Source organism: Heloderma suspectum, chromosome 3 (assembly GCF_057233095.1).
Source record: "Heloderma suspectum isolate Gila_16-S chromosome 3, 16-S_ref, whole genome shotgun sequence".
NCBI classification, from domain to species: domain Eukaryota; kingdom Metazoa; phylum Chordata; class Lepidosauria; order Squamata; family Helodermatidae; genus Heloderma; species Heloderma suspectum.
This window is the reverse complement of record NC_139460.1, coordinates 76,047,481-76,073,431: the sequence shown is the minus strand read 5'-3', so window position 1 is coordinate 76,073,431 and position 25,951 is coordinate 76,047,481. Positions and strand designations below refer to the sequence as shown.

The window sequence follows — 25,951 nt, the reverse complement described above, 5'->3', positions numbered from 1 at the left end:
CACTTGAGTTTTAATGAGATCTATCACTTCTCGATCAAAGAAATCTATTGACAAGACTGGAGCCCTGTGGAAGTAACTGGACCTTGAACAGGTGAAACAGACTGAACACTACATTCTATGCCCCTGAATGCTTTTGGAAATGCATTTTATGTTTCTCACTCAGATGCTTTTGCTAAATGTTATTAGCAAATGAACTCCCATACTGAAGGTTGGTTGAAGTCTTCCTGTTTCAACTGACAAAATGGGCCTATGGATTCTAGATTTGGCTATATAAGTTAATGGGGCTTGGTATAAATTCAAAGTGAAAAGCCTGGTTCAGACCGGAAACATCCAATGCTTATCACCAACCTACTCCCTAGAAAACAGTGGTCTTAAATATGCTTGAGCACACACACTGTAGTGTACAAGTTCTGGAATATGTCAAGATAACATTCCGTTAAAACACAATAAAGTAGGGTCCTTCTGGGAGTTGTATCATTTCAGAATGTAGGTGGACATATTTCCATGAGATATTAAAAATCGCCTTTGATCTCCTTGCATGCTATTTGTGCAGTGTGAGAATGTTGTTAATGTGGAAGTAAATGCATATTCTAGGTACATTTTACGTTCACATTACAGGCTAATTTGTAAGAAGCCAACTTAGGGCGCTTCCAGACTTGGGTGGTTTAGTTGCCTTTCTGCAGCAAGATACAAGTTGCCTTTCTGCAGCAAGATACAAGGAAATGGTGCTTCCACACCTATATCTGTTGTCGGTAGGGCTGTGCACCTCTTCGGTCCGAAGCCTAAATTGAAGAGGGCTGCTTCGGAGGTGTCTCTGCATGATATGAGGTGGAGCAGAATAACAACAAGGTGCCCTGAAACAAGGCGGCTTGTATACGAAGCACCTCGTCTGACTTTGTTCAGACAGCCTGGCACCAAAAGTATCAACTTGAGAAAGTTCAGCGAGGGGTTGAGGAGGAGGGCAGGGAGGGAGCTTTGGTGAATGGAAACTCTAATTGCTGACTCAGGGCTGAACGTAACCCAGCAATCTCCAATCAGTGACAGTGGTGCAGGAGGGGGGAAGCCTGAATAACTGGAGAAAAACAGCTGCATTTCAGAGACAGAGATCATTCTGGTGGTGTTACTTAAGGATGTGAGAACCCAAGGCTATCTGGGTTCTCCAGATGCCCTCCCCTGCCCCTGCTCTGCTTGCCAGTCCTGCCGTCTCCACTGTGATTGCCGTGGTTTGTTTTTTTAAAAAAAACGTGATTGGAAGTCTATGTGCACATAGACTTATACGCAAGAAGCGCCATGAATCTTGAGTACATGGGTGATTCATAGCAACGTTTGTGTATAAGTCTATGTGTGCACATAGACTTATATGCAAAAAGCGCTGTGAATTGCCCAGGCAGCAGGAGGGGGAAGTGTGGTGCATGCACCCGCCTGTCTCTAGCTGGGTCCTTATGAGCAGGAGACTGCTAGTGGCGGGGGGTGCTGCTGCTGCTGCTACTCCTCCTCCTCCTCCCTGGTCGGCTGTCAAAGACAGAACCAAAGCACATGCCCCCACCACTGGCTAGCTGTCTCCTTGATAGCCAAGCAGGCAGGACAAGAAGGTGGAGGGGGCTGAGAGGTATCACTCTTTGCTTTGAGAATTGTTGTGGAAACAATCAAATTTCAGTTGCACCTAGCACAAAAAGTACTGAGCCACACTGTCTGAAATTTGGCAGGTGCGCTCCCCTCCATGTCAGCAGAGAAGCCTCCATGTTTCATGTATTTATCATGAAAACTGAAAAAGTTATGGCTATTTGTGTTTTACCATGCAAGTCAATGGGAAAACACCCAAACCAAGTGATCCGAATATCCAAATCTCACTTTGGACCCGGAACCGAGTCAAAGTGGAGGGGGTCTGAATCGGTCTGTGTTGAAGCAGGGCTGATTCAGAGGGTCCGAAGTGGCATCCGAAGCAAAGCAGAGGGTCTGTGCACAGCCTTAGTTGTCAGTCTCCTTTCCCAGCCGTGAATGTGAGGTGATTTTTATCAGGGTCATGGCATGAGGGAGAAAAAGGTAATCCCTCTTTCACTGCTATTTAGAAAAAAAGGGATGAAAAGAGAGTACCATTTAGAAAGGGAGGAGTTAAACTGAGGAGGTCATTTCCTAGAGAGGACAGACCACAGAGACAGGAAATGAGCAGCGCAACTTATACAGACCATGCAGACAATGCTATCTGGCCCAACTCCCAAAAATGTTCCTACCAAAAGTTATGGGACAGCTAAGCTACATCTGGGAGATGTTTTTTAAACTTAGATTTTCTCAGCCCTGTAAAGCAATGTGACATGACATCATTTTGTTCATGACATCAAGATGTCCTGCAATTCAAAAACTAAAAAGTAACATCTCAGAAAGAAGGTTCTTCCCCAATGTCCTACTGCAGAAAAGGGGAGCATTAAATCTGCTGTCCCAAACAGTGAAATCTAGCAACAAGATACATCAAATGGGAGGTGGAGTTTGGCGCCAGGATTTACTATAGCTGAACAATAATTTGCACAGCTTACAGATGTTGTTCCAGCCATGTTCAAGTCCTTTATCTGTGTGAAAAACTTCCACTTGGTTGGGATAATATTTAAATAATCGAAACCTGTAGGCTGAGATGCTGGTCACATTGGGTAGCATCCAATGCTATAACAGTGCTAATGACATTGTACTACCATAAACCAACACTAGTGTAATGTCAGTAATGCTTGCAAGGCAAAGGGAAAAAGTGGCGATCTTCTTGCTAGGCAAACCAGAAGTTGCTGAAATTTGGTGGAATATCACTTCTTTTTCTCTCTGCTTAGCAAGAGCTAATGACGTTGCGCTGGCATTGGTGTATGCTGGCACAATGCCATTAGTGCAAGTGCTGTGCCAGCATTGGAGGCTACTAGGGATGGCGGAGAAATCCGCCATGGACTCCAGAGAGGCCGGATTCTTTGGAATCCTGCCCCCTGGAGTCCATGGCGGAACGGACTATCACCCCCCTGCCCCCCCCCAATCCCCCTGGGACAGAACCTACCTGGAGGCGGCTGGTCCAGGTCGCCGTCTTCGTTCTGCAGCCATCTGCTGCTGGGCTGTGGAACAAAATGGCATCCTGCATAGGGGACACCATTTGCGTCCCTGTCATTGGCCGTGATAGGCTATGTAAATATTTATGTAGCCAATCACGGCCAAGGGCAGGGACACAGATGGCGTCCCCTACACTGGATGCCATTTGCGTCTGCAGACCGGCCATGGCTGGAAGTCCGGCAGCGGCCGGCTCTGCGGACTCCCCATGGAGCAGAGCCGGCCAGGGAAGATTCTGGGGGGAGGACTGGATCGCTTCACCCACCTGCGGACCCCCCCACAGACCCCAGGTAAGGGGATCCATACATCCCTACAGACTACCCACTGGTTCCTTGCTGCCAGTGTTGTAGGGAAGACATACAATAATCACTTCAGCCTGTAATATGCCACTGAATGGTAACTGGGGGACCAACACACTTGGCACCCTGATTTTTGGGCTATTTAAATGTTCTCCCAGCCACATGGGAAATGCTCATAGATAAATGTCACCCACACACGTGGAAGCACACCTGTCAACCTACGTGAGCAAGCTCTGATGAGACCTTTTGTTGCTGCTATTCTGGGATCTGCATTCTGATATTATCTTGTACTAATTTTTTCTCTGCTCAAACAGACACACACGTTCTCTGATCCAATTAGGGATGTAAGAAAGTCACTTACCTTTTTGCAGCTTGGATTCGCGGTGGGGGAGAGGTGCTCCGTCCCTCCCCCCAGAATCCTTGCCGGGCCGGCTCCGCTCTGCGGTGGCTCCATGGAGCCACCGGCCAGGGCCGTCTGCAGCTGGAGTTCTGGCCGCGGATGGGTTGCTGCGGACGCAAATGGTGGCCGCCATAGCGGCCGCCATTTGCGTCCAGCGAACCTGCCGTGATAGGCTATGTAAGTATTTACATAGCCTATCACAGCAAGCCAACCCCCCCCAAAACAGCGTATGCAAATGGCGGCGGCTACCGCGGCCGCCATTTGCGTTCCCTATTTTTCGCCGTTTTAGCCTATGTAAATATTTATGTAGGCTAAAACGGCGAAAAATAGGGAACGCAAATGGCACCCACTACGCTATTTGCATCCCCCTTTTTTCCGCCGTAATAGCCTAGGTAAATATTTATGTAGGCTAAAACAGCGAAAAATAGGGAATGCAAATGGCGGCCGCCATAGCCGCCGCCATTTGCGTACGCTGTTTTTTTGTGTTTTTTTGGTTGCCATGATAGACTAAGTAAATACTTACGTAGCCTATCACGGCTATGATGAAGAAGCGAATGGCGGCCACAGGGCAGCCGCCATTTGCAAGTAAGTGCGGACGGCAGCCGGTAAGAGCTCTGTTTTGCGTGCCTTTCATGGGTTGGGGGGGCGGGGGCTTCGTTCCACCACGGATTTTGGGGGGCCGAATGCACTGGCATTCGGCCTCACCGAGATTCCATGGCGGAATTCTCTGACATCCCTAGATCAGATATGAAAGCATTATTGTTTTAAAACACTGGGCTTCTCCACACGAGGCTTTTATCCCATAATTTACTGCTCCTTTTCCCCAAGTCTTTGTGGGATTTTAAATTGGCTCTTTATATAGCTGGTTTTTCTTTACGGCATAATGCTACCTGCCATTTACACTGGTGGATGTTTTCAGATGTTAGCAGCATTGCACTCCCTGCTGTGCACTCCCTCTTGGGTAGCCCCTCCGCGCTCTCTGCACGGATTTTTTTTTTCATTTTGACTTCCTTGCCTCCCCTCTTCACTTCTGCTGCCTCTGATCTCTAACTCGGACACTGTATTCCACAGTACTTTCGCAACGTCGGAGGTCTGCTCCCATACCCCAAAGCAAGCAGTTACATTTCTCTTCTTTATGAGTACATGGGGGTTAAATACAAAGGGTTAAAAGTTTTCTGGGCAGCACTTGCAGAGCAGAGTGATCCCTGATCCCATTGTGAAGCAACTTTGGAAGTCCATCCCCCACCCCACCCCATGCGTGCAAGTCAGTATTGTCCTTGTAAAAGCAAGCACTAACACTTTTCTCATTTGTGTAGGCACTGGGAGAGGGAATTGAATTGAAAGAGGTTACACTTCTCTCATTTGTGTGAACATGGGGACTGAATACAGCAGAGCAAAGCAATCCCCTGATGCTACTGTTAGGGATGTATGGATTCCACACCGTCCGTTCCAGTGGGGAATCCACGGGGGGGGGGGTGATGCGTTCCGCCCCCCAGAATCCTCACAGAGCGGCTCTGCTCCGTGAGGTTTCCACAGAGCTGAGAGGCACCCCGTTCCGCTGTCTGCATGCCCCAGATTCCCCCATTTTTTCCCCAGCTCCTCGAACTTATGTAAATAATTCCGTAAGTACCGCCGAAAAATCCTTTCTGCACGCCAGCCGTCAGTCTCTGTAAGCCTATTTATTTTCGTTAAAAGGGTAACGCCCTTCGCGGGGATTCCCCACGTAGCTGCCAGTCACCTGAACTCACCTCCACAGACAATAAAGAGAAAAGATGGAAGATTTCCATGGACTTCAAGACTCAGCCCCAGCGAAAGAAAGCGTCAAGAAAATGCCTTGTAAAAAGGGTAAAGCCGTTCGCGTTCTTCTTCCTCCATTTCCGATTTATGGATTTCTTTTCGTAATTATTTTTGTAAAATCCGCCATTCAGTGGACAAAAAAAAAAGGGTCCACGCGAGCTCTGGTCTGGGTCGACTGGGCCGCCCTATTCCGAGGAGGGTTCCATAGACCGGATTTGTCAGAATTCGATCCCATTTAAAATTCGGGCGGAATTCTCTGACATCCCTAGCTACTGTAAAATGCTGCTGGGATACCGGTGGGAGCAGGCAAGAAGGAGAAATGGAAGAGAGGCAGCAGAGCTGCTCTGCCAGGCTTACAGACTCCCACCATGTTTTGCTCTGCAGGCAACCAATAGCAGAATGGGAAAGAGGTGAAAGGGCGCAGGCGTGAGAGAGCGACACTCCCACCCCATTGTTGTCACAGGTGTCATCCTGATCACCGTGCCCCCAACAATCGCACACACAAAAGTGGCTCACTGTGCCATGGCAGAAGTACATGAACAGGAGGTGGTGGTTTGATGGTGCTACCTGAGAAATTACTGGCTTTTCCCCATTAAGAAATAACATGGGGGAATGGGGGAGGGGTGTGTGTTGGGATTGGTGGGACAACAGCTGCAGGGCAACGATGTTGTGAAAAGTGCGTCAGAAAACCCATGACTGAAGAATGACAATTGCACTAAAAAAAACTCAGCGTGAAGGAGCCCACTGTTGTAGACACAGAATAATAGCAAGGCATCCAATTTAAATAATTTCAGATAAACATAAAGAGAAAAAAAATACACATTCGCAGCACAATTCTATGCATCGCTACTCAGAAGTAAGACCCATTCAGCTCAATGTGCCTTACTCTCAAGTAAATGTATATAGGATTGCAGACCTAGTCAACTTTTACAGTTTTGCTGCTAATGTAATTAAAGTAGTCAACATTCTTTCTCAAATGTCTGTGGTGTCTAGTCACAGTCCATTAGTAGAACACGTTAGCATCAGTCCTAGTCAGTTGTCAATGAAATAACCATGTCATAGGGAGAATATGAGCATCAGTAACGCCTGAGATTGCTCTATATACATTTGCTACATTTGCTAAAGAGTTTGCTTTATTAGATTAAAAAGATGACGAATTCCTCGACGGTTCAAGTGTGCTCCAAGGAAAGCTAGAAGGTTGTACAGTTAACTCCCAGGGTGTAACTCTAAACCATACAACCTACTACCTCAACCCGGATGCACACAGCTTGCAATGTCTTCTTATCTTCTGCATCTCTTTCAAATATGGCAGACACTTACCATTAATCAGTTTCCATCGTGTTTAGTATGAACATGTAAGGATCACTGAGGATTTTGCTTCTGTCCTGTTGACATTGTATATGCTTCCACAGAATAATTTACCTTTCTTCAAATTGCAAGGGTATAATAAAGCTCAAGGGAGTTGTGCCTAAAATATACATTTTAAGTGAATGCATTTAAGTAGAACCACCATGCAAATTATATAGCTGCCAAAACCTTTAAGGCCACTTCACATTACAAAGAAAAGAAGTGTTTGCCATTTGTATCCCCACAGTGAACACCATAGCAGTTAAAGGGAAGAGATCACAGCTCAATGGTGGAGCATATGCTTGGCATGCAGAAAATCCCAGGTTAAATCCTGGCATCTCAAAACAAAGAGAGAGAGAGAGAGAGAGAGAGAGAGAGAGAGAGAGAGAGAAAGAAAGAAAGAAAGAAAGAGAGAAAGAAAGAAAGAAAGGGAACAAGTAGCAGGTAATGTGAAAGACCTTTGCCTAAGACCCTAGAGAACAGCTGCCAGTTAGAGTAGACAATAGTTGGCTAGCCATATAGGGAGCAGTGGTATAGTGGAACCAGGGGTTGCAGGGTCGAAGCACCAGGACTTTTTGATTAGCAGGGATGATGACATCATCCCTGTTACCTCTGAGTTTAGCTGTATTCCTAACAGTAGGTGTGTGTGTGTGGGGGGGGTGGATTTGCCCAGAAATAATATATTGTTGTGAACTATCCCTATTGTAATGCAAAGTATTTGGGGGGTGACTTGGTCTTAAACAGGCAGTTAAGACCCATTAGTAATAGTTTTACAAAGGATATATATAATATGGGGAGGGGGAATGAGAGAGAGAGAGAGAGAGAGAGAGATCTCTCAACACAACTGCTTGTATTTCTGGACTCTCCTTGGGGGGGAGGGTGGCTATGGGGACTGTCATGATGAGCTCCTGCTCTTCAAAAATTACCACTACGCCAGTGGCAAAGAGTCTGACCTAACCAGGTATAAGGCAGCTGACTATGTTTCTAAAGTGCACACTATGTGCAGAAGCCTCCACCATTCACTTCCTTGGGCATTTGTTTACATATTTTTGGAAACACTTGTCTTCAAACATTATGGTGTTCTGGGGACACACATGGATATATTGCAAGCATCTGTATTCTATATTATGTGAAACCACCCTCATTTTACAAGGGTATAAATCTCACTGGGATTGAGGCACTTGTAAATATTGGCAGGATTCAAGACAAAGGCCACAGTCTAGTGACGTACACACACACACACACACGCATGCACACAAACAGATATGCACGCACACACATTGGCCAGGTTTGCATGATTGCTGCAACCCACCATGGCTTATTTAAGTGACGATGGGGTGCCAGCAACCATTTTGAATATTCGGCGGGTGGTCACTTGCTGCGGCTTATTGTGATGTCCAAACCTGGTGAGGGTGGGTTGTTGGTGTGGTTAACAAACCACCCACAACCTGAAAACAGCCCATGGGTTGTGAGTGGTTTGTTAACCACAGCAACAACCCATGCTCACCAGGTTCAGATGTCATGATAAGCTGCAGTGACTTCCCACTGTGGCTTGAATATTCAAAATGGCTGCCGGCATGCACCACAACCCATTGCATCTAATTTAAGCACACAGTGGGTTGCAGCAATCATGCAAATTGGCTGATTGTTTCCTGCTGCCAGCGACAGAATGGCCAATTCTATATTCCCAGGCAACGTCAACTTCTAGAGGTGATGATCATAGGAAAGCCAAATTTACTGTTCAGTTCTCCTTGGATAAATCACAGCCACAGTCTTTCATCACTCAGCATAGCTATATATCTTTTCAGAAAAGTATTGTGAGAAGGAATTTGTATTTGAAAAACATATTTTTGCAAATATTGCTGCAAAAAATATTCTGCAAAAATATGTTGCATTTGAGAGATAAAACACACAAACAGAAAAAATGAAATACATTTTAATTTTTTACATATATGCTTAATGATAACATATATTATTTTGTAAAATAAAATTAAAAACGTTGAAAAGGAGAGCATCCATTCTGCTTAAAAAGTATTGCTCAGAAATCAGAATATTTTATTTTTTTTTAACCCCAGTCCCCAGGTATACTTGCTGTAGCTTGCTATGTACACTTTTGTCAGATCACCAGACTGACACAGACCCATAGAAGCGAGCTTGTGCAGTATACTTCACCACAAGATCGGATCTACGGGTTTATGCCAATTGGCATCAGCAGCTAGCATCATCTTTCAGATCAAACAGTGTGGAAGCAAGTTAGAACAAATAATTTCTAAGCATTGATGTTGGTAAACAGCAACTTCTAAATTCACAGTAGAGAAATGACAGAAAACATATTTTGACTATACAGATTTTGAGTATTCAAAAGCAGTGCAGAGCAGATAACACATTTATCTGGCAGACCTATTGCATAATCACTTGTACCAAACTTCCTAGAAGAGTTTTGGCTATTGAAATCATGACTGCTCAAATCTCATAATAAGAAAGTTTTTTTTTTTTAAAGTAAGGTATGCCAAATTTAATTTAGTTCCTGATGTTTCCTGTTACAAAGAATTAAAATCAAACTGCTCTAACTGAAAAGATACTGTGTCCAAAAATTCCAACATTTCTGCTTCTAAGTCAGCACAGGGGATGTCAGCATATTACGAACATCGTACTAATCTAAGAATTGTGTTCAGGTACAGTATATTTACTAGAAGTTCATAAATGGTTACTCAAACAATAAAAACCAAGGTAAGCAATTTTCCTGTTGTGGCTTTCAAAAATTTACACTCATTTATATAGAATCAAAATATGAGGCCTTCTGCAATGCACAGAAAACAGCCTTTCTGAAGTATCAACAGGTGAGACATAGATGTACTGAATACATTACCCTCTTTATAAAGACAGAAATACCAACATGCAAGAATAATTCTAACCCTAAAGCTAGTTATTAGCACAGATATATTTCAGGACAGAGGTGCTACATCCTTAATAAAAATAAATACATTGAATATCACCTGCACCAAACATTTAGCTATAAACCAGTATCTTTTACAGATTAATCTAATAAAATTCTACTTTTGTGGCTATTAATCAGGCAAAACCTTGCTATATAAATAATCATCCTTGTTAGCTTTAGTATTTACAGATCAAGCTCAAAAATGTTTTATTCTTTATTTCATTCCTATACCGCCCAATAGCCAAAGCTCTCTGGGCGGTTCACAACAATAAAACCACAAGGTATAGCATAAAACAATCTTCTTTATACATTTAATAAGATTCTATATGTTTAGAATGACCCCAGTGTGGTTGGATATACTGTGGTGATGTTTTTGGCTTAGTTGATTGCATCTTAGTTTCAAACACTACAGGCCAGTGATTGAGGTTCCTTGGTATTTCATGATTATTCAACAGAAATTGCATTTTAAGTACTTCCCACTTAGCAGTTAGCAGCAATGTTTCATTAAAATATTTGCTATTTGATCCAAATAATTAATTCCTCTTCCCAGAAATGTCCATCCATATATTTTTACGATAATATTTTTAAACATCATAATTATGTGTCTGGATAACAATGAATGTCCCTACAGTGCAATCCTATTTATGTCTACTCAGAAATAGCCCCACTGGGATGTACTCCCAGGTAAGTGTATGTACGATTGCAGCCTCACAGATTCATTCAGCTGAGTGCCATGGGGAAGTTTCGACATTACCCTTACTAGTTTAGACTGATTAGTATGCAATATACTGTGGATTTCACAAAGTCCATTGCATTTTGCACCTGTTGTGAAAGTACCACATTTCTTTAGTTACTTTAAGGGTGCAATTCTAACTTGTTTCTTACTGGTGACAAACTTCCTCTCTGTGATAAATGAAACCCACATATTTAAATGAAAACTTCAAGGAAAAGTCAAGCTTTCAACAACTGCATAGTTTCTACTGCAGTAATATTTAAGAGGTATACACTGAGCTAAAAAAAATGGTTAAAGAACTACTTTATGAACACGATCCGGGTATGAAAATATACATATATATGCTTAGTATTTTATTACCTTTTCCAGTTCTTACGTAATCAAATTCTTCCTTTTTCTTTTCCATTTTACTTTTTCAATGCACTACAAAAATAATAATTAAGAAACACACCATTAAAATATTCTACAGCATGAGACTCATTTTTTCAACATGAGAAAATCCTGTCATGAGAGCATGATAGTGAGTATAAAGAAATCTGACATCATACTTCTGATGACCCTCGTGAGCTCCTTGGTAGGACATACAAAGTTAATTTGTTAGGCAATTAAAAGTAAAACAGAATTGTACTCTTATTTAAAAATTTAAAGGAGCATGTTTGGTAAAAACAAGCAAAGAGGGACAAAAACATTATTTCTGCATCCATAACAAAATGAAAATACATGCTACTTAGGAAAGAGGATTACAGTGCAATCCTATGTATGCTACTTCCAGGAAACTGCACATAGGATCGCAGCCTAAAACTATAAAACCTTTTAATATAGTAATTTATCTGTTTACAAATGCAACCCCTCCATAGTCTATGCAACAATTACTTTTCCATTACAGTAATAAGAACTATTGGCATATTTATTTTAATTTCAATATGCACTTATTCTACCATAACAACTAGGGAAAGAATGCGCAATCAAGCTAATTAACGATTTAGCGTAAATCCAAGTTAAGGACTTATATTTGTCAGACGTGAATGATTTTCACTTGGAAGCTTCCCACAGTTCGTTGCAAGGAACAAAGAGAAAGCAAAGTTCAATCGGTCTGTTGTATGCTATCAAATGTGGATTCCAACAAACTGCCATCACTTTTTAAAAAATCATTTTAAATGTTCAAATATTTCTTAGCCTTGAGGCACAGTGGAGCTGTTGCATTAAAGACAAACCAACCAGACCCAGAAATATGGAAAGGGTTACAAATATTCTACATTGATTTGGAAAATTCTTTTCCAATCTTCTCACCAAAATTCATTTTGATTAGAAATATTAAAGTTGCATAGCGACACAGCAATTTAAAAGAAACAAATTTGCCGAGGTGGCATTATCCTTTGAATGCCATGAGCAACTTTGTATTGCCCCTTTGTAAACAAACATTGAATGTGTCTGTCTCGCATTTCTCCCCTTAACTATTCTTGGACGAGTGTGTTCCTTTACCAAACACCCCAAAATAGACACAGTTACTAACTGGAAACCCGGCATGTTATATACAAGTTCTAATTATGTGCTTTTCATTTCTGTCCTTGTGGAACTAAATTCTTTGTAATGGAGTTAGTTAGAAATTGTGAGAAACTTTCAGATGCACCAGCAGAATTATAGTTTTGTTTTAAAGCACTGACTATAATACTGACCCGTTCTACCAGTTTCATGACCCATGCTCTATTTTAAGAAAACTTAGCTTGCATTCTTTAGCAGGCAGCTTTTATGCCTAATGCCATACAGATAGCCAAAGTTTATACTGAATAATATAAGACAAGAGGTCTTTGCATTACTTCAGCACTTAGCTAAGATTAAATGTGGCCCAAAGTTAATCATAACATTCTTGAACCTCTGTTTACTTCGGTATTTTTAGCAGTTATTCAAACATGACTGATACAAAAAGCTCTTTTTAGCAGTGTTGATTGGTCAAGTATGTTAAGATGAATTCACAAGGATTTCAGCTTAAAGACGAAAGGAAAAAAACATTATTATATAGATATAGGCTATACCTGTTTGGTTTTATCACCCATTGCAACAATACTGTTATTTAATCACATTGTATGAATCAAGTTATTTAGTTATGTCCTAAGAAACCTTAAGACATCCTGAGGTTCCTGGAGTTAAACATGCCAGATATTTATTATTTTTGTGAAGAAGTCAATTGACTTTCTTTCCAAACTCAGACTTTGTATCTTCCTAGGCTTCTGCTGTATCCAGGGGTAAGGACTAGGACGACTGCCGTCTTTTTCGTTCTTCTCGGAATTCCAGGCACACGGCACTGTGCAGAACCTGCACCAATCCTTGTGACAACTGCCTGTGTAGGACCAGAAGCAGGACAACGCAGGGGGAAAAAACAAAAACAAAAAATTGAGCCCCTGTGCTGATTTCATAAATGAGGATTGCATGAATCTGCTGAAGCAAAGGGGCAAAAAGGCAGGATGCCAGTTGGTTACACTGTGCCTGCAATGATCTCATGTTCAGTGCTGTTGTCGGATTTGCCCAGCTCAAACGCCTGTTCATTAAAACACTAGAAACTTTTATTCTTCAGATGCTCAGAAGGGTTGTTGTAAACTACCAAAAAACAAAACACCCCACCCAGCTCAAAATAAAGCCACCACCCTCTCTATAATGCGTCCTTTCCAAATGCAGGGCTTAAAAAAATACAACCCTGAGCATTCTGTTTAGGTTTTCCTCTCTTTCCCTCACATCTATTAAGAGAGATAAGCAACAGACTGTATCAGGCGTGAAAGGGGCAGCCTCTTGGTGGCCTGCCAAAAAAGAGAGAAGAGAATAGAGGCAAAGTTGTGCTTCAAGGCTCAATTGCTTGCCGAGTCTGGTTAAAGTCAAGTATTAAGATCCACCATTTTCTGAGCCATATAACAAACGAGGGAAAAGAAGTCAGGAGGGGTGCTGCTTTCCAAGTCTCCGTTGGCACCATTGCAAAATCTCATCCGTAAGGTCACATGATTTTTTTCAGCCAAATGTGGAGTGCATTCCCATAAACCATTCTGCTGATACTGCGAAGGCAGCTATTGTCTAGTTTATACCCAAAGTTCAGCCCACTCTTCATTGAATTAGCTGAAAAATGCATCACCTTTGGGGGTTGGGAGTCATGGTAACGTCTACCTGGCAAGCTGCCCACTTTCTCTGCCCATCAACCAGAGGCAGAATTGTGCTGCCTAAATGTAATGACGACTGGGAATGTGAAGAGTCGTCCAAAATGAATCTGATTCTTGTGAAGCCTGTTCATTTGCACAGCTACCTCAGGCTTCTTGTTGGGTGTGGGATGGGATGGGGGGGGAGGAGGAGGGAGAAGAAGAGGCAGGGCATTCTTCTAGATTTAAATCCCTAGTAAACATGCTTACTCTGAAAATGTAACCAAATGGATACAGAACTGAAATAGTTTTTAGAATGCACATTTTCTGGTTTAAAGCATTGCTGGTTTGTTTTTGTTTTCCTGAGCAAATGCAGCATTCCCTGGATTTCTTTCCCTTTCCTAATATATGTTAGATTTTTTTCCAGCTCCTCCACAACCTTTTCCTGCTGTCTTCATTACCTTCTGATTATATTTAGGCACAAATTATAGATGAGCACACGCACATCACAAGTGAAACAGATTTCAATATTGCTGAAATCTTCTTCAAAGTAGTCTGAAAAAGGGCTGGTTTGCACAATCAAAACAAGCCACCATTGCTTGTTTTGAGCTGTGGTGCATGCCAGCATGTGCCAGGCACAATTTACATAATCAGTGCACAGCCATGGCTTATCGTGTTATCTGAACCTGGGTGATGTAGCTTGTTGGAGAGCAAACCTCAAATAACTCATGGGTTGTTGTAGGGTTATTTAAAGGTTATTTAAACTTTGGCTAAATTGATGCCAGGTTTGGACAACACAGCAAGCCATGCCTGGGAAGTGATTATGAAAACTGCACCCGGCACATGCCAGCATGTGCTCCAACTCACAACAAGCCACCATGGCTTGTTTGATTGTGCAAACTGGGTCAAAGACCCTTGCATTTCTATAATGTGAATGACTTCTTACTTAGCCCTGTTTTCTAATTCCTAAGCCATGTTCAAACTGCATATCAACAAAGTGAAAGCCCCTTTCTTATTCTAAAAATACACGATCTGTTGGTATTTACAAAACATAGGGCTTTTAAAAAAATTTAAATTGATACAGAAACTAGTTCTTTCTAAATTTTACACCATAGGAAACTACAAGAGAGATACTTCTTCCCTGACTGGCCCATTATTTCTGGCCAAGCAGAATAATAGTTTGGGTATGTATATGTTTTAATCACAGTATTAGTATCCAGTTATCTACTGTTTTTGATTTAGTAGTTTTCCCTACCACACCACCAACCTGTGGCTGAAACGTATAATGGGCTATGAGTTCCCACAGAAATCAAGGAACATCATGCTTTCTGTATGACATTTAAGCTAAAGAGCTGTTCATTCATTTTTAAAAACTTCCTATAGGTGATCTTCTATACACACATATCTAGTCCAGCATGTAGGAGCTAGTGGTGAAAAGAGGTCCCCTTCACTCCCTGATCTTCTATGCAGTCAAAGAAAAGGTGGTATGCTCCTTCCTCCAGGAACACTGCTATTTTTGTGCCAAAACACTGGAATGGAGGCTAAACATTGGGGTCTACTCCATATTCTTTTGTGTTCTGTTCAACTTTTGAAAAGTCCTAAAGAGATTATTGATAGAGATTGGCCAGGGTTTTTTATATCCTAGTGCAAATTCTTTGATATTTCAAAACCTCAGACATTTTTAAACATTGAAATTCAGTCTTAAAGGCATTTAACATAATCCGCACCAATGGAACTCAAATATAGAATTATGACAGACACGGCTGTTGCACTTATGTCCTGCTTGTGGGTTTCCCATGGGCAGCTGGTTGGCCACTGTGTGAACAGAATGATCCTAAATCTAGAAGCCACCTTCTTTCTCCCGTTGCAGTCCAGTACATTCAGACCATGGTTTCCAGTTCTGGTTTACAAGCAAATGATGTGCAAACCATAGTTTGCCCAGTTTGGATATAATAGCTGGAGAATGGGTGGAATAATGATTGACAGAAGGCTCAGAATGGAAAGATAGATAGAGTTAGTGCCAACTGCTAAAGTCAAAGAGTGAGTAGGATCAGAGACACTTAGTGAGAGGTCAGGGACAGTCAGTTGAGTTACAATGGTAAAATTAATGAGAGGAGTTAGGAGCCAGAGTTAGAGGCAGAATTGGCTGGCTAGAAGATAAAGAGAGTTAGCTGAGTTAGAAGTGGGAGGTGACAGGGTTAGTCAGTTAGAAGACCTCTCTGTGTCAAGAGTTAGTGAGATCAGAGATGATGGATTAAGTTATTAAAAACATTATGCAATTCATTGTTATTTATCAGATACCTACTTGTTCTGGAGGTTGATACATTCCATAAATAAATATATTTAATGTTTAACTATCTATGTTTGGGTCTAGGTGGATTCTAAGGTTGGCATATCTCACCCCATGAGCTGGTTTTGAAGTACACAGCTAGGTTTATAAAGAGAAGTGCCCTGCTGCTTTCTGCAAATCAGTTGGTTGTGGCAGCAGATTAATTTAGGAAGTATTAGAAGTCTGAACTCAGAAGACCAGCTGAATAACTTATTCAGTGACCTCTAGGGGGCAGGCCCTTGTAAGGTCCCCCAGATACATCACAACAGCAAACTATGATTTGATGCAAATTAAAGAGTCAGGAAGGGAAACGGAGTATACAATGGGGAGAGGAAAAGGAGTCGAAAAGGGAGGGGAGAAGAGGGTGCATGAGCCTGAAGCTCACACATATAATGCCAAACTATAGTTTGGTGTTGGTCAGCTTTTTATTGGTTTGGAATCAAAGGTTACTTTCCTCTGACAGGCTCCTTCATCAAAGAAAGTATGCCTACATCACAGGAAGCTCCTTCTATCAGAGGAGGGAATGTTAAGATCCAACCTGTTGTAAAATTCTAGTGACATTCACAGTGAGCTAACTGCACCTCTTTATAGAATGGTGTGTGTGTTTGTATCAAAATACGTCAAGTATACAAGCAGGTGAACAGATTTGTAAGTAGTGAAAAGTGTTATTTATGTATTTATTTAACAATATTTATTAATTGCTTACATTAAGTGATGTACAAAGCAAATCAGTATGCAACCATAATACACTACTGCATATTATTACTCTATATCGAAGACAAGACCACCTTTCTGGGAATGTTTGTTGGAACAAGTACATTTTCAATAGGTGCCAAAAGCCCAGAAGGGTCAGCGCCTGTCTAATTTGAACTGACAGTGAGTTCCAGAGAGTGGGCACTATGATACTAAAGGCGCATTCCTATGTATGCATGTTTAGACAGCATGCTGGAATTGTAGGACTTTTTTCTGTCTAAGCATGCATAGGATTGCACCCTAAAAGTCCTATTCTGGGCCATCATGGACCAGAGCTCCAAAATCTTAGGCAGCACCAAAGAGGCAGGTAGGGGGTCAGGCAATCTGTTAGGTTTCTTGGTCCTGAGTGGTTCAGGGCTTTGTAAATAAGTACCAAAACCTTAAACCTGGCCCAGCTGCACAGAGGCAGCCAGTGCAGTTTCCTCAGCATAGGTGTAATATGCTGGTGATAAACCACTCCTATTTATTTATTTATTTATTTATTTATTATATTTCTATACTGCCCCATAGCTGAAGCATTACCAACTTGGCTGTGGTATTCTGCACCAACTGCAGCTTCCAGACCCACCTTAATGGCAGCCTCACATAAAGCACATTGCAATTTTGAGCTAATCAATCCGTGGACCACAATGGCCAAGCTATCCCTATCCAGGAAAGTCTTACCTACCGGAGCTTGTAAAAGGCACTCCTAGGAATCGTGGCCATCTGTCCCTCCAGTGACAGGGCTGCATCAATTAAGTACCTTAGACTATGCACGTGCTCCTTCAGAGGGCGTCTCACCCCATCCAAAGTAGGTGACTGACGTCTGTCCACCGCTGGACTGCTGGGTTGCGGCCCCAAATGGCAGCCGCCATAGCGGCTGCCATGTGCTTCCCTGCATTAGCCGTGATAGGCTACACATATATTTACGTAGCCTATCATGGCAAAGAGCAGGGACCCAAATGGCGGCTGCTACGCCATTTGCGTCCCTGCTCTTTTCGTGATAGGCTACGTAAATATATACATAGCCTATCATGGCTAACACAGGGACGTAAATGGCGTAGCGGCCATTTGCGCCCCTGCATTAGCCGTGATAAGCTACGTATATATTTATGTAGCCTATCACGGCAAAAGGCAGGGACGCAAATGGTGTAGCAGCTGCCATTTGCATCCCTGCTCTTTGCCGTGATAGGCTACATAAATACTTACGTAGCCTATCACGGCTAATGCAGGGACGCAAATGGCGGCTGCAGACCAGGGCAGCCATTTGCGGCCGTAGACCAGGGGCAGCGGATGGACCGGATGGCTGACACCAGGTAGGGTCCGTCCCGGGACAATTTCGCAGAGTGGGGGGGGATTGCTCCATTCCATTCTAAAGAATCCGGCCTCACTGGAGTCCATGGCAGAATTCTCTAACATCCCTAGTGACTGACCCATTTCCTAGACATGGGAATCACTCACCCACAAAGCTTTCATCTTGCCAGGATTCAGATTCAGTTTATTAGTCCTCATTTAGCCCACCACTGCATCCAGACATTGGTCCAAGCACTGGACAATCTTCCCCTGGTTCAGATGTTACAGAAAAATAGACCTGGGTATGATCAGTATTCTGATGGCACCTCGTTCCAAATCCCCTAAGGACTGCTCCCAATTGTTTCATATGCATGCGTAATAGCACTGGGAACAAAATAGTTCCCTGAATACTCTCTCTAAAGGTTCCTGCAGATAGATCAAAGAATGGTGCCTATGATACCCATTTCATGAAGTCAGTCCAGGAGGATAACATGGGCAATGGTATCAAAAGCCACTGAAAGATATAGTAAGAGCAACAGGGTAGCACTCTCCTTGTCCCTTGACTGGTAAAAATCACCCATCGGGGTGAACAAGGCTGATTTAGTCCCCAAACCAGTCCTGAGGCCAGATCGGATGTGTCATGATAATCAGTATCCTCCAAGAATGCCTGCAATTGCCTTCCATGACTCACTTAAGAAATTATGAGTGTATTTTCTAGAAAATGTAAGGTTGTAACATAAATCTGTAATACTAAACAACTATTTGGAAGTAAAAGCTACTGAAATAAAGATTTTACTTCTGAGTAAAACTAATCCAGGAATGAAATGTAAGAAGATGCATACAGAAGGATCCAGCAGGGGCCTTCCATGCGTGCCCAACCCCCACTGGTGCTGGTACACACGCAACCAGCCCTGTTGGCCCTGGTGCACACACAGGCCCTACCACTGGTGGCTGTGATGTAGCGCTTCTGGGAGCGAGTCCTGAAACAAGTGGAAATGCTCATTTCTGGAAGATGTGCAACCTGCCCCTTCCAGAAATGAGCATTTCCACTCGTTTGGGGGCTTGCCTCTGGAAGTGCTACATCATGGCTGCCACTGGCAGAGGTTGCACACACACCAGGACTTGCAGGGGATGTCTGGGATTGGAAAACCCCAGTGGATCCTAAGACCTTAGATCCTAAGGCCTTAGGACAGTGACTCCATCTAATTCTTGAGGATCCACCTCCCACCCACACCACAGCAGAACCCATTCAGCAGGGCTACCTGACCTTCTGTGTAGCTTTTTCGGGGAGTTGGAGGGGTTGCTGAAGAACTGAACAGAATATGATATGTAATATCATAATGTGTGAACAGAACATATGGAGAACCATGAAATAAATGCAGCATGCTTAGCGATTGCTTCTTCACTTTTTTTCATGCCATCAAACAAGCTGGCCAGTTATAAACTGTCAAGACTAGGGCCTAGTAACTGAAGGAGGGAATATCCCGTTATACCAGTATTTTCAATGTTTCCATACTGGGAAATGTGGCCACTGATGCTGTGTCATAAAATACACCAACAGTTACAAGCTTTTCTATGGATTTTATCCACTGTCTACAAGTAAGGGGGGGCGGGGGAGATCCTGTTTTCCAGTATTGTATTCAACCCACTTGAAACAGATAAAAGGGTATGTGTTTTTTAATTGCAGAGAACATATTCTTTCAGAGCAATGGTTTTAGAGAAATGTTATTATCTTCAATTGATTTTCTATTTAATTTTAAGGAACTGACTCATCCAAGTAAATTGAATGACTTGCATGTACATGTCCTTCCATTTACTTCCACATGGAAGTCTTTTGCTTGGGTTCAGTGGAACATATTCTTGATTATGCCTTTCCCTGAGACTTTGAGTAAGTTACATGATTGAGGCCTATGTACTGGAGAAAATATTGAACACTTTTTGACTATTAAGTAAGGAGAGGCAAATCTATCAAGCTTGATTTCACTAAGGTTCTTATTTTACCACTGCTAGTAAATTCATATCATCCATTTCCACATTTTTGCATGCACTTTTTCAAATATATGCAATTTTTTTGCAAGCAATTTCTCCATTAATTAAAGCATTTTTGTATGTATCTTTTTCCAAATATACACTTTTTAATGCATTTTTGGGGTGAACTGCATCACAAACTTCAGAAAAGTACAGATTTTGATGTCTAACAGCGTTCTGATTCATGATCATGTGCAGGAAGTACGAATGTGGTACATCTGAACTGAAATGTGAACCAAGCAAATTTCTCACCCAACCCTACTATTATAAGTGTGCACAGTTACAGTCAGGGCCAGAACTATTGGCACAAGGATAACTGTTTTGGCAGTTGGCCTCTGTACACCACCAATGTACAGAGAAACACACCCAGATGGGAGTGAAGTCAGGCCTTTCAGCTGTAATTCAAGGCATTTGACAAAAGTGGGGCACTAACCATTCAGGAAGTACAGCCAGTGGCATACACACACACACCCATCGTTGGTGGCTCATAAGTAACAGAACAAACCAACATCATTTCAAACTTAAGGATTGCCTTTAATACCTGGATGAATAATCCTTGGCAGTCAATGACTGCCTGAAGTCTGGAACCCATGGACATGACCAAATGCTGAGTGTCCTCCCTCGAGATGCTTTGCCAGGCCTTTACTGCAGCTGCCTTCCGCTGCTGCTTGTTTGTGGGTCTTTCTGCCTTCAGTCTTGTCTTCAGTAAGTGAAAAGCATGTTTGATTGGGTTGAGATTAGGTGACTGACTTGGCCATTGAAGAACATCCCACTTCTTTGCCTGGAGAAACTCTTGGGTAGCTTTTGCTGTATGTTTGGGGTCATTATCCATCTGCAGTATGAAGCGGCATCCTATCAGTTTGGCAGCATTCGGCTGAATCTGAGCAGAAAGTATAGCCCTATACACTTCAGAATTCATCCTGCTGCTTTTATCAGCAGTCAGGTCATCAATAAACACCAGTGACCCAGTTCCATTGGCAGCCATACATGCCCATGCCATAACACTGCCTCCACCATGTTTGACAGATGATGTGGTATGCTTTGAATCATGAGCTGTTCCTTTCCTTCTCCATACTTTTCTCTTCCCATCATTCTTGTACAAGTTAATCTTGTCTTCATCAGTCCAAAGAATCTTATTCCAGAACTGGGCAGGCATTTTAGGTGTTTGCTGGCAAAGGCTAATCTGGCCTGTCTGTTCTTGAGCGTTACCAGTGGTTTGCACATTGTTGTGAAGCCTACATATTTACATTCATAAAGCCATCTCTTGACTGTAGATGTTGACAATGACATGCCTACCTCCTCAAGAGTGTTCTTCACCTGGCTAGATGTTGTGAAAGGGTTCCTCTTCACCATGAGCAGCATTCTGCGGTCATCCCCTTTAGTTGTCTTCTGTGGTCTTCCAGGCCTTTTGCTGTTGCTGAGCTTGCCAATTAATTCCTTCTTTTTCAGGATGTTCCAAACTGTTGTGTTGGCCACTCCCAATGTTTTTGCTGTCTCTCTGATGGGTGTATGTTGTTTCCTCAGCCTAATGATGGCCTCCTTCACTCGCATGGACCCTTCTTTGGACCTCATGTTGGGAGTTCCAGTGAACAGCTACCAAATGCAAATGCAACACTCATAACCACCTGCAGGCCTTTTCTCTGCTTGATTGGTCATGGGGTACCCAGGAAACAAGCCACACCTGGCCATGCAGCTGCTTGTCAGCCATTCGTTCCATTACTTATGAGCCACCAATGATGGGTGTGTGTGTATGCCACTGGCTGTCCTTCCTGAATGGGTAGTGCCCCACTTTTGTCAAACCCCTTGCATTACAGCTGAAAGTCCTGACTTCGCTCCCATCTGGATGTGTATCCTTTCAACTTCAATGTGGTGGTGTACAGAGGCCAACTGCCAAAACAGTTATCCTTGTTCCAATATTTCTGGCTCTGATTCTATGTGTGGAGACAGTGTTCCTCTGATACATACACAGATCTTTCCCAGAACAAGGACTGCTTGATTCCCCTCAGTGAAGTGTCAGCTTTACATACAGAAGCATCAAATGTGCATTAGATGCACGCTGTTTTGAGGGTTGGGGTCAGGGTTGGCTCTACCATGAGACAGAGTGAGGCAACTGTCTGAAGTGGCAGATTCTGGGTGGCAGCAGTTGCAACCCTGCCCCCCAGTCATTCCACCTCAGCCCCCTAGCCTTTCCCTAGCCTTTCTCTGAGAACAGAGCTGTGTGTATCATACCCACTAAGCTAGCCTGCGGACCTTGTGTGTGTGGAGGACGCTGTCCTATTGCCAGTGCTGAGGCAGGATTCAACCGCCAGTCCAGCTGGCTTCATGAAATGGAGGGGGTGCCATCTTGTTGAAGTTCATGTGAGTAGACTGGTAAATATTCATAAACAGTGGCAAATGTGCACATAACTTGCTTAATTTGAATAATCACCAGCAGATGTTGGACTTATAAACTGATGAAAGCTGTGTTGGGTATTGGCCACACACAAAATGCATACTAACCACTTGAATTTCATACATGGACCAGGCAATATACAGTTCAAATGGAAAATATACCCAATACCCAACATTTTGAAACTGGACAATGTGCACAGTTCCTTGTTTATATTGTGTCCTCCATGACTTCATGTGACTTTGCTGTATGGACAGGTTTATGCACATTTCCCATTAAACTCTTATTGATCTCAGCATATAAAAGGATATGACTGAATTATGGTTTTATGGAGCATTTGATGATAAGCTGATTTTTTTTTTATGCAACGGTTCAAATTAGAGCTCAAAATAAGCTTTTGAGCCACAGTTACTGCCTCTCAGTTTGTACATACACAAGAGCTGTTTTCAGGTTGTCTCTCTTTTGTTTGGATTTTCAGCAGAAATATTCTCAACTGTCCCTCCCCACACTTTTAAAACTGCCATTATATTAACATATTCTTTCCTGTTTCCAATTAGTAATATTATAAACTCTCCCACATAGCAGAAGAACCACTGCTGTTGTTGTTATTACTGAAATAGCCTCTTCAGTGTGCTCTTAAGAAGGAAAAACATACTTATCTATCCAAGTTGGGTCTGATTATTTTTAGTGGCCTCGCAGACATTAAATTGTTTATATATCACTGCTATCACTTTATTTCTTATTCTAAATGAAGCTTTCTGTACTAGTTTAGCAGTGGCTGAATTTCAAATGTAGTTCATTCAATATCTCTTAGTAATAAAACATATGGTATTCTCAGATTTGCCAGCAGTTGCAAAGACTTGAGGGCTGAATCATAGGGTGCTTCCAGATTAGGCTTTTATTGTGCCATCACCCTGCCCCATTCATGAAATTTTACGGGGGGGGGGGGAGGTTCCAAACGATGTAGTCTTCCTTTTCTAGCCCTCCCATGCTTTCCCACTGCTTTTTCAGGCAAGATTTTGCTTGAAGCAAGATTTTTAAATTAAGGGCCAAACCAAACGGTCTGCTAATCGCATAGATGTAGCTGGGCCGGATAGTTTCTTTACTCTAGTGTAATTGTGCCTGGTTGGAGTCAACTGAGGCTTCCCCCCGTTTGTTTGTTTGTTTGTTTCTATACCACCCAATAGCCGAAGCTCTCTGGGCGGTTCACAAAAATTAAAACCAAACAGCACACAATAAAACAATTTAAAATATATAGAACATTCAAGCCACAATATAACAATGCAACCACAATAAATCCTAGCAGTAGTGCAGGAGTTTAAAATACAGATTTAAAACAGCAAAGCTAAAAGTTCAGAAAGCTAAAATGCTAAAATGCCTGGGAGAATAAAAAGGTCTTCACCTGGCGCCGAAAGGAGTACAATGTAGGTGCCAGGCGAACCTCGCTAGGAAGCTCATTCCAGAGCCGGGGTGCCACAGCAGAAAAAGCCCTCCTCCTAGTAGCCACCCACCTCACTTCCTTTGGCAGGGGCTCACGGAGGAGGGCCGCTGACAATGATCTTAAGGTCCGGGCAGGCACATATGGGAGGAGGCGATCCTTCAGATAACCTGGCCCCAAGCCGTTAAGGGCTTTAAATGTTAACACCAGCACTTTGAATCGGGCCCGGAAATGGACTGGCAGCCAGTGCAGCTGGAAAAGTACTGGCGTAATATGAGCTCGCAGGCCAGTCCCTGTTAACAATCTTGCTGCCCTATTTTGGACCAGCTGAAGTTTCCGGACCATTTTCAAAGGCAGCCCCACGTATAACGCATTGCAGTAATCCAGACGAGAAGTTATCAGAGCATGGATAACTGTAGCTAGGCTATCTCTGTCCAGGTAAGGGCGTAGTTGGTATACCAGCCTAAGCTGATAAAAAGTGCTCCATGCCACTGAGTTCACCTGTGCCTCAAGTGACAGTTCTGGATCCAAGAGCACCCCCAAACTACGAATCTGATCCTTTAGGGGGAGTGCAACCCCCTCCAGAACAGGGTGAATATCACCTAGCCAGGCAGACGAACCACCCACTAACAGTACCTCCGTCTTGTCTGGATTGAGTTTCAGTTTATTGGCCCTCATCCAGTCCATTACCGTGCCCAGGCCCTGATTCAGAACAGCCACTGCCTCACCTGGATTTGATGAGAAAGAGAGGTAGAGCTGGGTGTCATCCGCATATTGATGGCACCTCAGCCCATACCTCCAGATAAACTCCCCCAGCAGTTTCATGTAGATGTTAAACAGCATAGGGGATAAAATGCCCGCCCCCATCCCACTCATGGAAAAAGGAATGTCTTGGAGAAATGGGTGGGAGAGATTAGAAGGTTTAATCCCCCCTTCCCTCCCAGAGCAAGCTGGTCCCAATCAGAATCAGGAACACATGCAGTTACACTCGAGTAAAGAAAATACGATTAGCCGAATGTGCAGTTTGGTCCTAATAAAACTAAATGCAAGTCGTGTTTTTCCAAAGGGGGAAAAGGGCCAAGGGGAGCCATACCAACACTCCACATCAAAGGCTTTATTTCATCCATGCTGGTTGGAGAATGCTGGGAGCTGGGCTTTCTTCTGTCTATACATTCATAAGATTGTACCCTAAATCTGTTAATTATAAGAGTTTAAATTCCTTGTGTGTTTTAATGTTTTCAGTGATAACAGCTATTCCTTCTCTGAAAATTATTGAACTAATATTTTCAGAGGTGAAGCACAAGACATTCCAACATAGGTTTCCAACAACTGGATAAAAAAAAGCATCACAGTAATTATTAAAGATGTAATTAGCTCTAAAGATTAAGAAGATGTGGAATAATTACCACCTTCTGGAAGGCTACAAGAAGGTGATATCTATTTGCCAAGATGAATGACTCACAAATACCATAAACACAGGCTTGCAAAAGGTGTGTGCACAGGGCTTGGTTTCTGTATACATGCCATAACTAACTGTACACTCAACATAGGCATTTATTTTTATTGGCATAGGCAAATACAGCAGAGAGGTTGCATGACATAAAGTGGGGTAAAACCTATGGCCATCCAGATTTTGATTAACTGTTGTTCCCATCATTCTTTACCCTTGGTCAGGTGGTCTGGAGCTTGTGGGAGTCCAACAAAATCTGGAAGGCACAGGTTTTCCCCAGTCCTGGTATAGTACAGATTAAAGAAACACAAATCAGTATCTCTACCCCCTGCAGCCTCTTCCCCCTAAAAATCTGGGAGACTCTCCAGAAGAGTGTGGGAGATAGTACTGAAACCTGCAGCGGGAGGAGGAAATCAGCAAAATCACCTTTCCCCATTCTGTCAGAAGGAGTGTTCTGGCCTGGGTGGAATTCTGCTCAGAGGATGCTGCCACCAGCGGAAGCACACTCTGGACCCAGCCCATAGTTTCACAATCTAAGTTTTCATTTTGACTGTAGTACTTATCATTTGATAGCATTAATAGAA

At 42.8% G+C, this 25,951-nt stretch overlaps 1 long non-coding RNA gene across 2 annotated transcripts in view; it reads right to left on the bottom strand.

The window, feature by feature from the left end:
• The window catches only part of LOC146349808 (uncharacterized), a 294,990-nt gene that overhangs the window by 42,242 nt on the left and 226,797 nt on the right, over positions 1-25,951 (bottom strand). For both annotated transcript variants that reach the window (XR_014789092.1, XR_014789093.1), the window contains one exon: positions 10,950-11,012. This is a non-coding gene — a long non-coding RNA (uncharacterized LOC146349808). The remainder of the gene's footprint in view (positions 1-10,949; positions 11,013-25,951) is intronic.